Consider the following 15796-nt stretch of genomic DNA (forward strand, 5'->3'; position numbering starts at 1 on the left):
TTGGATTTCCTGGATTGACCTCAAACCTGACTTGTTACGTTGCTTTTGTCTGAAGGTTGCTGGACTGTTGATAGGACCTCTTGCTTTCACAACCCTTGCTCTGTTCGCCCTGCCCAGTCACGGTGGGACTGTGCCCTAACAGTGAGGGCACTGCCCTGTCTGTGCTGTGGTCGCCCTCAGCTCACCTTCCCTCACAGAGCAGCCTCATGATTGCTCCTCTCTGACAGGCTGTGGGGATTGTAGGAGAAAGGAAACTTCTGTAAGGTTGGCTAGGAAAGAGAGGGACATGGGAAAGGTCCGGGGAAGGTGGCATTCCCCTGCCACAGCCACTAATTCCTGTGTTTCTGACAGCTGATCTCAGCTGTGCCAGAGGAGATCACAACACATGTGCTGATAAAACGCTATCCAGCTGTGCTGGTTTTGGCTGGGATAGAGTTAATTTTCTTCGCAGTAGCTGGTATGGGGCTGTGTTTTGGATTTGTGCTGAAAACAGTGCTGATAACACAGGGATGTGTTAGCTGTTGCTGAGCAGGGCTCACCCAGAGCCAGGACCTTTTCTGCTTCTCCCCCCACCCCACCAGCGAGCAGGCTGGGGGGGCACAAGGAACTGGGAGGGGACACAGCCGGGACAGCTGACCCCAGCTGACCAAAGGGATATCCCACACCGTATGACATTGTGCTCAGCATATAAAGCTGGGGGAAGAAGAAGGGAGGAGGGGATGTTTGGAGCGATGGCGTTTGTCTTCCCAAGTCACCGTTACGTGTGATGGAGCCCTGCTTTCCCGGAGATGGCAGAACACCCGCCTGCCCATGGGAAGTGGTGAATGAATTCCTGGTTTTGCTTTGCTTGTGCACGCAGCTTTTGCTTTACCTCTTAAACTGTCTTTATCTCAGCCCATGAGTTTTCTCACTTTTACTCTTCATCGTCCGATTCTCTCCCTCATCCCAACTGGGGGGAGTGAGTGAGAGAGCGGCTGTGTGGGGCTTAGTTGCCAGCTGGGGTTAAACCACGACAGCAACAAACGTGCCTGCCTGGTGAATTTTTTTTCTCCAGCACTTCAGGAGGAGCAGCGATGCTTCCCACTCTTTTTGGAGGTAGATATGTTCTCTTCCCATTCACCTTGTTCCTGCTGGGAGCTACCTACTTTGGAAATATTTCTGCGTGGTGGATCAGCCTCTGTTAGGGCTGAAGGAAGATCTGAAGGCAGCATCTTTTTTATTCCATGGGGAAACATCCAACTTCTGGTCACTACTGCCTCGTGAGGAGACAGATTACCCCCTTTCTTCCTCCTGCCACAGCTCTGGGATGGCCTTACTGCCTCTCCCCATTTCTCCTCTTTTTTTTTTTTTTTATTCTGTAAGGAGCTTGGCAAGCCCATGTGCAGCCACACACGGTTTCCACAGCTGCACCTTGGAGAGTGGGCACCAGTGAGACTTTATCTCCTCCAGACCCAGCAGTGGGGAAAAAAGAGACCCTGGTTTTGCTGTGACACTGCCAGTCCTTCAAATCCCTCTCAGAGCGGAACCTCCCTCTGCTTCTGCCCATTCTGTGGCCAGCAGCGATGCTGCAGTGGAGTCAGGAGTCATCCCCTCGCTGCTGGGACAGAGTCAGTTGATGCCCTGGCCTCAGCTCCTGTCCAGCATTTTGGAGTGTCCATTATAGTCCCCATAGGGTCGTACCTGGAGGGACTGAGGAGGAGAAGGTGACAAAAGCAAAGCCTCACTGGTAGTGTTCCACTAGGTCAGAGTTTGAATAATTATTAGAAGAATGTGTACAAACAGCAGGGATATCTGTAGTTGCACAGCTAAAGGACAAATAACGTAAATACAGATCAGGGTAGAGCTTGTCCTGTGGTCCTTGAGGACATATAATATCAACCAAAGCCAGAGGAAAAGAGCAGCAGAAGAGCCTCTATTCAGCAGGGAGCACATGCAGCTGCATAAAAGACCTTCTGAGTGTGGCCGGGTTATTCACATGTTCAGAGTTAAGTGTGTACTTGGGCTGTCTCCTAAATAGAGACCCAAAGGCAGTCAGGATTTGACCCAGATCACATAATGATTTAGTGAGGCTATAGGAAATAATCTCTGGATACTCTGTCCCTCGCTCCAGCCAGTGAATCACAGTGCCTCTTTAGGCCGTCTGACTGGCATAATCCTGGGGGGAAAAGCAGGAAAATAAAACAGGATTTCCATTTTATCAAGATAAAGCTGTAGCCAGAGCTGATAACAGGTTACTTGAAAGAATGCTGGTCATGTACACTTAGTGATTGTTGCTTAATTTGTTTAAGCTGAAAAAGCCTATTTCTACAGTGGAATACAAATTAGGGTAATTATGTTGTGATGGAGTACTGCATGTATAAGATGAAAGCCTTTCTTTACAAAAGCTTCTTCATCACTTGAGTAGAAGAAAATAAAATCCTGCTTAAACAACATGTTGTTTTCTGTATTTCCATTTGAAGAAAAGACTTTTTAAGCTTTTTTTTTCCCCTGTAATATTGCATGGCTTGGGTTTCTAAAAGTACTTTTACTTTTGACAACCTCACAGTTAAACCCTCCAACATATATTCCGATACGTAAACATAAAAGGCTGAGGTAAACATAGTAATGTATGATCATTTCGCAACCTCCGTAGGCTATTACTAGCCGGGCATCCAGGTTATATATTTTTCGCATTCTCCTGACTGTCACAGTTGCTCATAAGCTTTCTTCTTAGTACTCTATATATGTCATAAAAACACAATGTACAGTGATGTTTGTAGTAGGTTAAAATAAAGTACTGATTTTTTTTAGATAGGTTTTATGAGATACAAGCATTGTCTAGCCCCTTTGTATTTACTAGCACTATTGGGTTCTCTCAAGAGTTGAAATAGGTACAGACAGATCATCTGATCATAAATTACTCAGATACAGATCGAAAGCAATTCATTGCAGATATATATGTATCCATGATAATGATTTTTATTTCATCCTCCAGAAATCTTCATTTTCACTTTCTGTGTGAACTGCAGTTACTGTTTCGCACGGGACATCTTCTAAAGCATCAACATGAAATGCTTATTGCACAGGCTTATGCTTACTCGATGCACATACACACTTGCACACTTACCCAAATGATCTTATCCAGGCCATCCTTATTCACATAAGCAAATCTTCCCGTAATTAGTTCCAGTGAATTTCTGTGTGACTAAGACCTACTTGCAGAAGTAAGAATTTGCTGGATTGTGCCCTCAGTTAACATGACAGGTGAGAAAATCGATTTCCTTGTACGGGAAAAGTAGACAGTGTTAAAGTGAATACATAGGATCATTATTCATTCTCTTCACACAAGAATTCAAAACCAGTATTTGAAGTTTGGGGAAATTGTCTTAATTAGGATTATTTTAAATGATGGCAATTTAAAGGCAGGCAATTTAATTACCAGGAAGACAGATCAAAGCAAATGCTTGAAATGGACATTTTAAAATGACTTATCAAGGAAGACGGAATTCAATAAAATAAAGGGGGGAAAGAAAGTAAATATGCAGATTGCCCAAGTACTCCCCTGCCAGGGAGCTAAGAAGACTCCCTCCCTGGCTTCATGTGCTTGACTGGAAAACCAGTCATACTTGTAAGAAATAGATATGTCAGACCTGGCACATGTGCAGAGAAAGACAGAGAATTGCTTCGATCTCCAAAAGAAAATGTTGTTTTCTAGCTTATTTTTCCAAAAGTAAGGCTGGTATTTACACATTCAAGTTACGTTGCTGTATTTGCAAGTGAGGTAAGGTGTCTGAATTATAGCACTTACAGCTATGATTGACTGTGATACAAGAAGGCACTTAAAAATGGCAGATGTAATTGGACTTGCCAAGGCACAGAACCACCCTGACTCCCAGGAGTCTGGGCAGGGGGGGCAGATTGTGCCTACTCCTGCCTACCTTTAGTAAGGTACAAACATGCCAACGGGGGCACGAGGAGGGGAACAGTCCTCATACCTCTGTGTACGGGTGCAGGGGGAGCTGAAATTGCTCAGTACCTCCTATGGGGACCTATCGCTGTTTGCTTATTTGTGTTTTGTTCTCATTGGTTGATGATGTCTAGTAACCTGGGTTAAAACATATTCCTAGAGTCTTTAAAATTACACAGTGCAGTACGTATAAGAAGCAAACGTCACTTACTAGGTATCTATACTTTTTGTAAGAAAATGTCTTTAGTCTATTACAACTGCGTTTGCTTTTGATACATTCAATAAATGGAAAGCCAAAACAAAAGGCGTAATAGGATTAAAAGGCAATCAAAACAATTAGCAAAGTTTTAGACTCTTAAGTGTTTAGGGAAAGTCCACTGGGACTTTGTGACTCTATGCAATAAGTGACCTTTCAGGCACAGCATTTTTATTGCCAGGGGTTTTTTTTATCTTTCCTAAATGAAGAGGTTGGCAGTACAAGCTATGGAAGAAAATATTTTGATTATATTATTTGGTAAGCATTTGCATTGACCTTATCTTGTCTCCTTCTGACATCACTTGCAATATTTTTTCTGTATTCTAAAATAAAGAGCAGGTTTTCTCCATTTTAGTTCTCCAAAGTGATGGTTGCAGTCACACAGCCCATCAGGAAGCGCCGTCACTTCCTTAGTATAGAGGTATCACACCTTACAGTAGAGCACGTTTTGAGGAATAATATTCAAATGTTTTGTAATAATGATGCCCTTATGTTCAGCTCTGACAAAAGAGAGAGCACGGGGTTTTATCTCTGTAGTCCAAAATAGGCCAGCTCACAGTACTGACCTAGCAGAGCTCTGGGTGACTATTATCATAACACACTTATATTTTTATAAGATTATTCTGCCCTCTGAACCTTCCACTGAGATCCCGTGGGAGTTGCCCCTGTGTATCTGACAGCTGAATTGGTCCTCAGTGAATTTTTAGCACATGGAGCTGTGCACACAACTTTGGTTAACAATAACATGTTGCTATGGGAGCTCTGTGCGTGCAACTCCCTGCTTACTGTGCCGAAAATTGTGCTGGAAGGCAAATGTAAGTATGTGTAGTATTAGCCTAATTATTAAGTAGAATTAGAATCTGGTGCTCTATGAATATCAACCAGAGAAGGAGCGTAGCATGAATAAGGATGCTCGCCAGCAGTGGCTGAGGTGCTTCTTCTGCATTCCTTTAAACGGAAATCACATCCATAGCCGGGAGACTAATTATTTTGGAACCTAAGGGAAATGCAGCCTATATAAGAGAGAGAGTGATCTGCAGTTAAGGATCAGTGAGCCAGCTAATGGCTGGTTAGTCAGGAGGGTACAACTCCAGAATGTTAATAAAACGTGTCTGAAGTCCAACACCTCAGGGAAGAGGCTGAATGCTGCGGAAGATACATGGAGACAGAGGGTCTGTTGTCTTCTACCACTGAACTACTCCTTTAAAGCAGGTTTTAAATCTGTTTCAAGACTTATTTATGAATTTTAAAATACCAGCAGGATAATAAAACAAAACTCACCGTGGCCAAAGCAAACGCAGCTTCTAAAAGCAAAATATTACTCTTTTGTGAAGTGCATAAAACAGGTTCAGTGCTTGCTGTGCAGGTGTACAGTACAGTACTCTTGTACAGTAGAGGCTTGGCTGGTTTTCATCATGCCCTCGCTAATATAGATCACGACTTATTAACCAAAACAGCATGTAACATTTCAAAATATTATATAAATGCTAGCTGTTTAATCCCCACAAGAAACAACTCAGATCAATACCATAGCTTTATTTTGTGGACGGGAGAGAATAAAGCAGACATCAGATAAAGGTTTTGATGAGAAAGCCTGTAGGAAATACCAAATTGCTACTTAAGGTATGATACATAAAATGCTTGTTATTTTATTTCGCTTGATATAGTGCAGCTGTGGAATAAGCGCTGCAGACTAATATATTGATAAACACAAGAGAACACCTTGCTCCTTAAAATGTCCCCTCTCAGAGGACCAGCTGCTGTGATCCTGCGATCCCCGCACCCAGGCTTGCGTGGGGCTGAGAGCCACAGGATGGATCCCGCGCACCTCGGAGACCTGAGCATCAGGGATCCTGCAGGAATAGCTCCGAGGCAGGTGAGAGCGCAGCTCCCTGGGGTGCGTCTGGAAGCGGACGCAGCTCCGCGTCGTGGTGGCTCAGCCACAACAGCCCTCCACCACTCCATCCCTTCATGCCGCAGCAGGAGACCCTGGCTCAAATCCCACTGTCCGTTGCCCTCTGAGAGATTCCTGTCCAGCACAGAGCCCTTCTATAACTGTGGGAGGAGGCAGATACATGTTTTGCAACTCTTTTACCTCTCAAACCACAGCACCAGTTGCTTTGCTTGAATATATTTGCTGTTGGCAGAATCATAATAGTTTCCTGAACGACAGGGACAAGCATTTTTTATCTGAGAAGGGTGCTAGTGAGCCTGTGGTATTGTCCCCAAGGCATTCTGTAGTGTCACCCTGATAGAAGCGGTTCTCAAGGAAAATGAAACTTTTTACATTAGACCTTGAAGATGATTACAGTCATGCTTAAAGTTATGCTGCGGACAGCAGCCTTCTGCAAATAATGCTATCACACAAGTAGTCTCTTGTAGCCTAATCTCTTCTTCTGCAAGAGTTTATAATGCGTAGTCTAAACTATCTGATTACTCCACCTCCTTCTCTACTTTTGCTACCAGTTGTTGTAGTCGTGGTAGTTTCTCTTCCAAAAAATTATTTGAAAGGGAGCAAAAAGGTTTTATACCAATTACACTAGTACAAGAACTCAACTGTTATCAGTAGAGTTATTCCAATTTACAACACTCTAATTAAACTTGCTCTTGAGTTGCCTAAAACACCCACAGGAAAGATGTGTCAGCAGGTATTTTTGTAGTTTTCAGCTTCTGAAAACTGAGATATTTTAGTATATTAGTCTTTTTACTGCCAACATATAATATTTAGATAAAATATTTTTTAGGAGTTAGAATAAATGAGTGTGTGTATATATATAACAAGGGGGTAGGAGAACTCACAAGTAGTCCAGAGCCACTGAAGGATTTCTGCTCCACTGAGAAATATTAAGTGTCCAGTTTGGAAGATTTAATAGTGGTAAGTTTTAATCCAGGAAGGAAAGCGAAGTGGTCAGACCATGGTGTCCACATTCAGATGGTGCAACGTCAGATCAGATGATGAATTTGCACCTGCAAGGAGCAGGGCAGTACCAGCCTCTAATGAGAACTCTTGCTAATGGCTGTGCCGTTAAATGGTATCGTTGTTTACCTGTTGGACATGCATTACTTGGATTGTTGGCATTTTTTAATACAGCCATTTTATCACACCCCTATAGGGATTTGAATTTAAAATATCCAGAATATCCCTTACAACCAGCAACAGACACAGATACCAAATACAGTATAGGAGCTTTAAGCAAAAGTTTATCCTTATTTCCGCATTCTTTTGCTTTCAATAAGCTCTGGCGTCTTTTTCATATTTGTAATCCCACGTTGGTAGAGATGGACATAAATTCGAAACAATACTTTGGCATATTTCCCGAAAAATGAGTTCATATGATGAGAAATGGATTCTTAACAGAAATTGCGTGTTTGTGATTGGTTTTGACCTGTTTTCGTTTCCACATCATTTGTAATTTTCTAACAATGAAGTCTGCAAGAAAAACTCATTGAGTGTTTACAGTGAGACCCTTCCAAAATGCAGTCAGTGTGTTTGGTATTTGAAAACACGGCCACAGCTCACAAAGCCCCAGAGTGAAAGGAAATCTGGACTGAGTTTTCAAAAGTGGAAAGTGGAGATCCGCACACAGAATTGGGTGTTGGGTTGCACAGCTGCAGTGGACTGTCCCCTGGCTGGGAACCGGAGCAACCAGGCAAAAACTGGAGCTTGCCTGCATTGCTGTGCTGGTGAGGAAATATCGGCCTCCGTTATTTCAGCGATGCCATGGTGTATCTGTTATTTTGAGATGATGTAGGAGATCCTGCTTTCCTAATCATGGGGGAAATCAAAGGACTAAGGGCAGTTTCCTTGCTCTCAGCCACCCATAACTTCCCTTTCTGGACCTCTTCTGGGCTGTGCTAGCAAGTGCTTGAGTGGAGGAGATGACAGCACGGCGCATTTCTACTCAAGCAACAGCCCCAAAAAGTGTCTTTATCCAAAATGCTTCGAATTCCTGAGCAGACTAATGCTTCTGTTTTGACTTGTGACTTCTGCGTCAGGTCCCTGAGAGCACCCTCAAGCTCTGCCGTCCCCAAGGGGCTTCCCAGGGAGGGTGCTGGACCCTGTTTTGGCTCAGCCATGCCCCATCCTGGCCCCATCTCTCCACTCTCCCCGGCCAGGGCTGGTCCCAGCACCAAGAGGAGCTTGTCTCCTGGGCTCACTGCTCCCCAAAAGCGTCAGGGGCTTTCGGTGCCCATGGGACGGCACTCATCAGGGGTCACCGCCAGCCCTGGGGTCCCTGCACCACCCCACAAAACACCTGGTTTTTGCAACAACCCTAAATGAGCGACCATCAGTCTCACCTGAACGTAACCAACCCAAAACAACCGCGGTTTCCCACTCAGGCTGGGCACTGTACCGTCTGATCGGGAGCTTGGGGAAAAAAAATCAGATTTGTCCTTTTCATCCCTGTGATTAAGTTCACAGATGTGACTATACAGTTTCTGTGTGTCCAAGTAGTTTTCTACCATATGGAACTGCAGTTCTTTTTATGTCTGTTTTCTTTTCCACTTTTTTTCTCCCTGTTCTTCAGACTTCATTTACTGATGTGATATACACGTTTCGTTATCTCTGAAACCATGGTGCTCATAACCTAGGAACCAAACCTTCACAAGGGCCAAAGATCGCATTCCTCATAGCTTCAGTTGCTAAATCCTAACTTTTGCATCCAGTCTCATGGCTTGACGGCTTCTATCTGAGAAGTTGACTGAGGTCAGTTTGACAATTTTTAAGAATATTAAGTTCACTATACTCTTCTCTAAACCTGGATGTTTTATTTCCTCAGCTGTTCTTATTTACATTACATAAGGAATAGTATTGTGTCTCCAGTCTTCATTAGATATTGTTTGTAGACCACACTTCTAGTCTGCAGTAGACAAGAAAATATGTTTTCAAAGACCGAACATCAATAATGAGTTATTACAGCTGATGTAGCAGAGCTATAGCTCATGCTATCACCATTTTTTAGTCGACACAACTTCCTGGCCTATTCCACTCAAAAATCTCACAGTCTGCTCAAAGGCAATTTTTTTGATCAAGACAATGCAGCAATCTTTGAGCCTCAAGACAGTGAAAAATACTTTTTTCTTTACTTAAAAAAAAATGAAAGCTCTTTTTCTCCTGTCCTATGGACAACAGGGCTGGGAGTTGAGAGGATAACATTTGACAGGGTACTACTTCGTTGAAAAACATCTGTGAGTGATCCGGGGGAAGTCGGCTGAGATTTGGCTGACCTGCCAAGCCTTGAAACTCGTACCTTGTACAGAAGAGTCAATTGTTGTTCTTCATCCGCGTTGAGAAAGAGTAGGCTGCCGTGGATCTCACCTGCGTGGGGAATGGCTGTGTCTCCCGAGGACCACGTTGAGGGGTTCAGGGCTGCGTTACCTGCCCCACGGCAGCACTTGTGCTCGGGATGCAGCCGTGCCAGGTGCTTCTCCGTCACGCTGAGCACTCTGACCACTGACTCAGGTGGAAAACGAGTGAAGGTTCACATCTATTTGTAACATCTTACAGGACTAGATTGTGACTTTTATGGTCTAGCATGTTTCTGTTCAGTAGACATCAATTTAAAAACCTACTATGCAGCATTTTCCACGCTTGTCTGTGTCAGTCTCTGCCACGATCTTACTCTTGTCAGGAAAATTCCCCACCATTTCTGCTCCTTCTGGACTTGAATGGTGTTACATGAACTAACTTCATGTTGCTTACATAGAGAATTATATGTGTCTCAACTCCGATTCCTTTACAAATGGCCTTTTCCTCTTTGCAAGTCTCCCTGTAGATCTAATTTAGGCCCCATCTTTCCATTAATCCACCATAATTTCCATTAACTTCAGTGAAACAGTGTCAGGACGTGGCACAGGCCAATATTGTATTATTGCAGAAAATTATGGGAAATTATCATTTTTTTTTCCAATACACTTACTACTATTGTTTTACAGACTTTTTGTAGCCTGCATAAGCCTCTGAATTTATTTAAAAACTTGTTGAAGACCTAAGTTAATATATCTAAAACATTTCTTGTTTTCAGAGTATTACAACTTTTAAGGACATTATAGCAATAAGATCTTTGTTCCATAATATCTGTTTACATTGTGTTTTCCTTAGTAATTTCCACATTTGATCTCTTAATAGCTTTTGCACACTTTCTCACAGTTAGTGAGAAAGTAGTTTCCCATTCATGACTGAGTATTGTATTGCTATTTTTATGTTTCTGCCTCCACCTCTTTTCTGGGACAGGTATTCAGAAATACATCACCCTCTTGCAGCAGATAAATCTGTTCATTTCCATTTCAGTCATTTTTCTTTTTTCCTCAGGTGAATATTTCTTGCCCCTTGTGACACAATGTCATTATGGGAAGAGATATTAAACTTGGCATATTTGGAAACATGTCTTAAATGTAAACATTTGGTTGCCTTTCAGTATATGCCTGGCTAAGGTTTGAAGACCACAGCTACTGACTCTTTGGAGTTAAAGGGCATGGGGGTTTCAACCTTCCTGGAAATTAATTTTGTTTAAGTCCATCCATCTATAAGAGGCAGATATGGAATATTGGCATTTAACCATATTACTTTAAAAAAAAAAGACAGAATAACCCTCCCCAACTCCAGAATGAATATTTTATTTGAATGTGTTATGGTTGTATTTCCCCCTCTACCACAAATTACAGTATGTCTATGACAAGGCTTTTTTGAGTAGCTACTGCTTACCCCTACTCAGATGTTAATGCACCAGGTCCTTAGCTGAGTGGGGTTCTGTATTTAACACCATGTTAATGTTAAATTAAAGAAGGTAAGTTTGCTGAATCTGAGAAACTCTCGGTATGGAGGCTAAATACACTCTCTTGGCTCTGCTTCCTCAGTGTATGTTGGCCTCTGCTTATCAGATATGCTATATAACGAGGCAAAACTGGAATTATTTACTGCACCGTTGCACTGGGGATAAAAATGGCACAAGTACGTGATTTCAATAAAGAATTGTTCTTCATCTGGATCCCTATGCAAGGCGCAGTCAGGATGGCTGGAGGCTAAGTCTTCTGCAGGGGATGGCCAGAGCACCTCGCTGATCTAGGGTGATGACTTCAGCCTATAGCTTGGCTATAGTCCCTACCCAGTTGGAGGAGTTACCATAAGCGGATTCCTGTTTCCCTGCAGAGGGAACCATGGCCTGGAGTAGCACCCAAACTGCAACATCATCTTTAATGGGCGAGAATGGGAAACAGATGTCACACCAGGGCTTGCGGCCACTTGCCCAAGACAGGCTCCTGATTCATTATGTCTCCGAATATATAAGTGTGTATATACCTATGCACACATACATATGTTTATGCTACAAACACACATGTATTTGCGTGAGGTCCGGGAGAGCACTTCAGCACAGGATTTGGATGCGATTAATGTGCCTTAATCTAAAAAGTCATGTAAAAAAGCCCTACATAGTAACTGCAAAACATGCTGCATGCTTCTCCTGATGTCACCAGTGTCCTAGATGACCCCTGAATGCGTTTATTGCGCGCGAGAGCATGTAGTGCCCCACAAAAACATAGTCAAAGTGGTGGGACACCAGGCTGTAGGCTGTCCTTTGCCTCAAAAGATCCAGTCTCAGCTCCTTAACCACAGGCTTGCAGGCACTGGGGAGTTACTGATTTCTGCTTTGGCTTCCCAGGATTATTTATGTATTTGGCTAGGTGTCTTCCCTCTTCTGGCTGACTGCCCTACCCCCTAGGCTTTTATTTGATGTTTCTTCTTGCCTGCCTTCCTTCTGGCCTCATAACTCTTGCATTCCTGCCTCTGCCGCAGCCCAGGGGTAGAGGATGTGGCTCCCACGCAGCCGCTCTCCACCTACAAGGCTCCCCAGGACAGTCGTGCTGTACCCCTCGACCCTACAACAGCTCTCAGCCCACCGCACTTAAAACTTCTCCTTTATCACTCAGCCTGTCTCGGAAAACAAATTCAAACTCTCAATTCAGAGCAAATCAGGCTGCTGAAGCCCTAATGAGGGGTGAGGGCTAAAGCACAGCATTTCTGACCCAGCTGTGCTGTCCAATATTGGGGGTGTGGTAGGTTGTCTTTTGAATGTAAGCATTTAATTTTAAGCATTTCACTCCGTTTTTTTGGAACACCCCTATGTGGCCAGGCACCTAATCTGCCTGTGAAACCTACTCAGGAAGCAATAAGGTGCCTTTCTGGATCACACCAGGGTTGTCAAAACCCTGCTGCATTCAGCAGCCAGCTCACCCTGCTCCCACTGCCAACACTGCGGTCCAAAACCCATTGCCAGGTGGGATGTGGTGACCGTAAAACGTTTGGCACCGAGTGCTACATGATCCCCGAGGACACTGGTTCTTGGAAGGAGAGGAGCTCCTGCCTCCTTAGAAGATTCCCCAAGGGATGGATTTTCTTTAATAGCCTCTTTTTTTTTTTTTCCCCTTACTACACCTTGCAGTAGACTTTGTAGATGCAATGTAAGGGTTTCAACATTTTTAAGGTACCGTGGAGATGTTGATAAAATTTGTGATAGTCAATCTCTCTATGAGTAATATAGTCCAAGCTGCATTGTATTTCATTCACTATTTTGTAAATGTTTCAATTAAATTAACTTTTCTTTAAAACCTACTATGTATAGAGATGTGTCTTTTTCCTACAGAGGCTACACTGCTTTTGCTTCACATAAGTAATTTTGCCTCTTCCTTTATCCTTTTCTAATTGTTGAGAAGGGGGAAAAGTGATTAAAAAATAAAACATGCAGTCAAATAGGAAATGTAATTTACATTCAGGTATAAACAGAGTTGAGGGAGAGACAAATGCCTCTCTCTCCCTCCTTACTCACAGGTAATGCAAATGATATCTGGGAAAATACATCCAAATGCTGTGATGTTCCACAGCCTGCAGTTGCTTTTCTAAGAGATATGAAAAAAACATCAGATGGTTCTTGGAAGATCTGAATGGTGATACTAGAAATATTGAAAAATGCAGCTAAATGATATCCTAGTACTGCAGCTGTGGAGTGGGCAAATACAAAAATCCATATTGAAAAGCTGTACTGGTTTCTTTTTGTTCAAGACAGTGAGTCTTAGCAAAAGGCACTACAGAAGACAACAAATTATTTTTAATCTAAGAGTTGGTTAAAGCTAGCTTCCTAGGCAGATGTGTCTCCAGATGATCTGAGACAAGGTTGTCCAGTAATGTCAACTTTTGTGGTGTGTTTGAAAAAAGTAGTCCTAAGCATAGCTTTTTCCTTAGTTGTAAATTAGCAGTTCAGGCTCACTCTTCAGAGAGAGGAGGATTTTTACCACCACATCCCAGTACCTGTCGCTCATGTTGCTACTCATGATAACTGCCAGGTGATGTCTGTCATGGAAACAAATACTATTCACCCTTCCCAATTTTAGCAGCTGGTCTGCTTCTCACTCCTGCTGCTGTCGCTGCTGTCTCAGGGCTTTCTCAGGCATATTGGGAGTCAGGATTTAGTCCCATTTAAGGGTGAGAAAACATCTGAATTCCCAGATTTGTCCCCAAACAAAGTTTAGTTTAGTTTAGTTTCGTTTCGTTTCGTTTCAGTTTGGTTCAGTTCAGTTTTACCCACAGTCATACCGAGCATTTATCTGTCCTGACCATCACTTTCTTAGAAAATAAGGGTCAGAGAGAAAATTGAGCTTAATCACCCTTTAAAAGGGCCACGTTGCTGCCCAAGTCCTCAGCAGCACTGCAATGGGGAGAATTAATTAATTCCTCACAGAGGAATTAAACTGAGAAGAGAGGAGAGTAGCCATCCTTCTAATTTGAAAGAGATGGCCAAGTCCCTCCCAGCCTGCCCTGGTCTGTACAACTGGTACATAGTCTCAGCTTCACAGAACTGATCTATAAACTTAACTGGGAATATATACCCAGTAGCCATTGTTAGAAGGTAACTTCACTGTTGGGGTTTTTTTCCCCCAAAGGATAATTCATCTAGTTTGCTATATATGGAGCAGTCTATTTATTTTCCTGAAATTGTTTATGCCACTGTGACAAGTAATAGATTTTTTTCCTAAGCCCAGTCTCTAGATGGCTGAGAACACCTTAAAATACCAGTGTTACAGCGACAGAGCGCTGTTAATTCAATTTTATGCATGCCTTGCCTACCAAGATCAGGGGAGTTTCATGTTAATTTTTTATAACATGGTGGAATTGTTTCTCTCTAGTTTATGTCTGAGCAAAGAATTAAACATGATAGAAACTCTTTAGGCAGCTCAGAAACCAGATTGAAATGCTGGGAGGACGTTTGTAGCTGTCCTTGATGCTATGTCTTTTGAGATGGGTACAGATCATGCAAATCTCACTGTAATAATTCTTGAAGTTGGCTGACTTTTGAATGCTTAATCTTTTGACCTTTATGATGCATTAATGTTTTCAACATATTTATCTAAAGTTTTAAGGAAAAGGCATCTCAAATTATGTGCAGAGGGAAAAAAACTGAAAGGAAAGAAATCTGGAACCAATAAACTTGTGGAGCTTGTAAATTCCTTCTTTCCAAGTTATTCATCCTAAAGAGGGTACGAGCTCTGCTTCTTAGAAACAAAAATGCAGACAGAGGAATGGGACACTTAATGAGCATAATATATCTGGAGGCTTCGGACTGAGGACAACCTATGCTAAGTATCTGCCTTTCCAGTCAAATCTCTTAAATTTCTTTCCCAAAATGAAAAGTTCCGACTACAAAACAGTCAAAATTAGTGAAAAATTAATCAAAATCTGACTGGAGGGCACTGGCCTTCGATGCAGGTTATGTCCATGTTAACTTTGCTGTGACTCTCATCGTTTGAGAGGTTTAGTCTATGTGGAAAACATTTTTTTCTTTTTTTTTTTTTTTTTTTCTTTTTTTAACCATCACCACTTCAAAAGTGGATGAAAGAACATTGTAAAAAAAGACTTAGGAAAATCATTTAGGGGCAAAAACCACAGAGAGGAAATTTGAAGCCACAGAATATTTTTTTAAGAAAATTGATCACATGAAAACAGGAAAGAAGATTATTAAATTGAAAATATTTGGCAACCTTAAGTATAATAGACACCAGTAATCATTTGCTGCTGTGTTTACTGTATAAACTGTATATGAACAAGCTAAGTATACACAATACACGTCAGATTTCAGGCGTGAGCCTGGTTATGTGTGCATTGCCTTATGATTCACAGCAATGTGTGTTTTCTCATCAACGGTCCCACAAGCCTGTGAAATACGGAGACTATGGGACTGAGACCTTAAAACTGAAATATTGCATCAATAAAGCAGGGTAAGCTACTCTAGTGTTCATGTGTCCCATCTCCTATGGGAAGTGTCATACAGCTGTGAGGCCCCGTGCTTCGTATTGGGGTCTCTCGTTCAACCTCAAGGCAGTTAGAGTGAAAAGACCTCACTGCAATAAATCAGGGGAGTGATATTACTTGTCAGTTCTATCAAAGGTTGATAATTTCATATTGTTCTGCATGAATTGGGCATCGAGATTATCTGTAGTGCTTACCCCTTAAAGTGCAGAAAGGCAGGCAATCTGCGTGCCTGACTCTGCTGCTTCTGCTCTCTGCTCATATCCCTGAGCGTAGATATAGCTGGTTCTATAGG

This window comes from Aquila chrysaetos, chromosome 14 (assembly GCF_900496995.4).
Source record: "Aquila chrysaetos chrysaetos chromosome 14, bAquChr1.4, whole genome shotgun sequence".
In the NCBI taxonomy this organism is placed as follows: Eukaryota; Metazoa; Chordata; class Aves; order Accipitriformes; family Accipitridae; genus Aquila; species Aquila chrysaetos.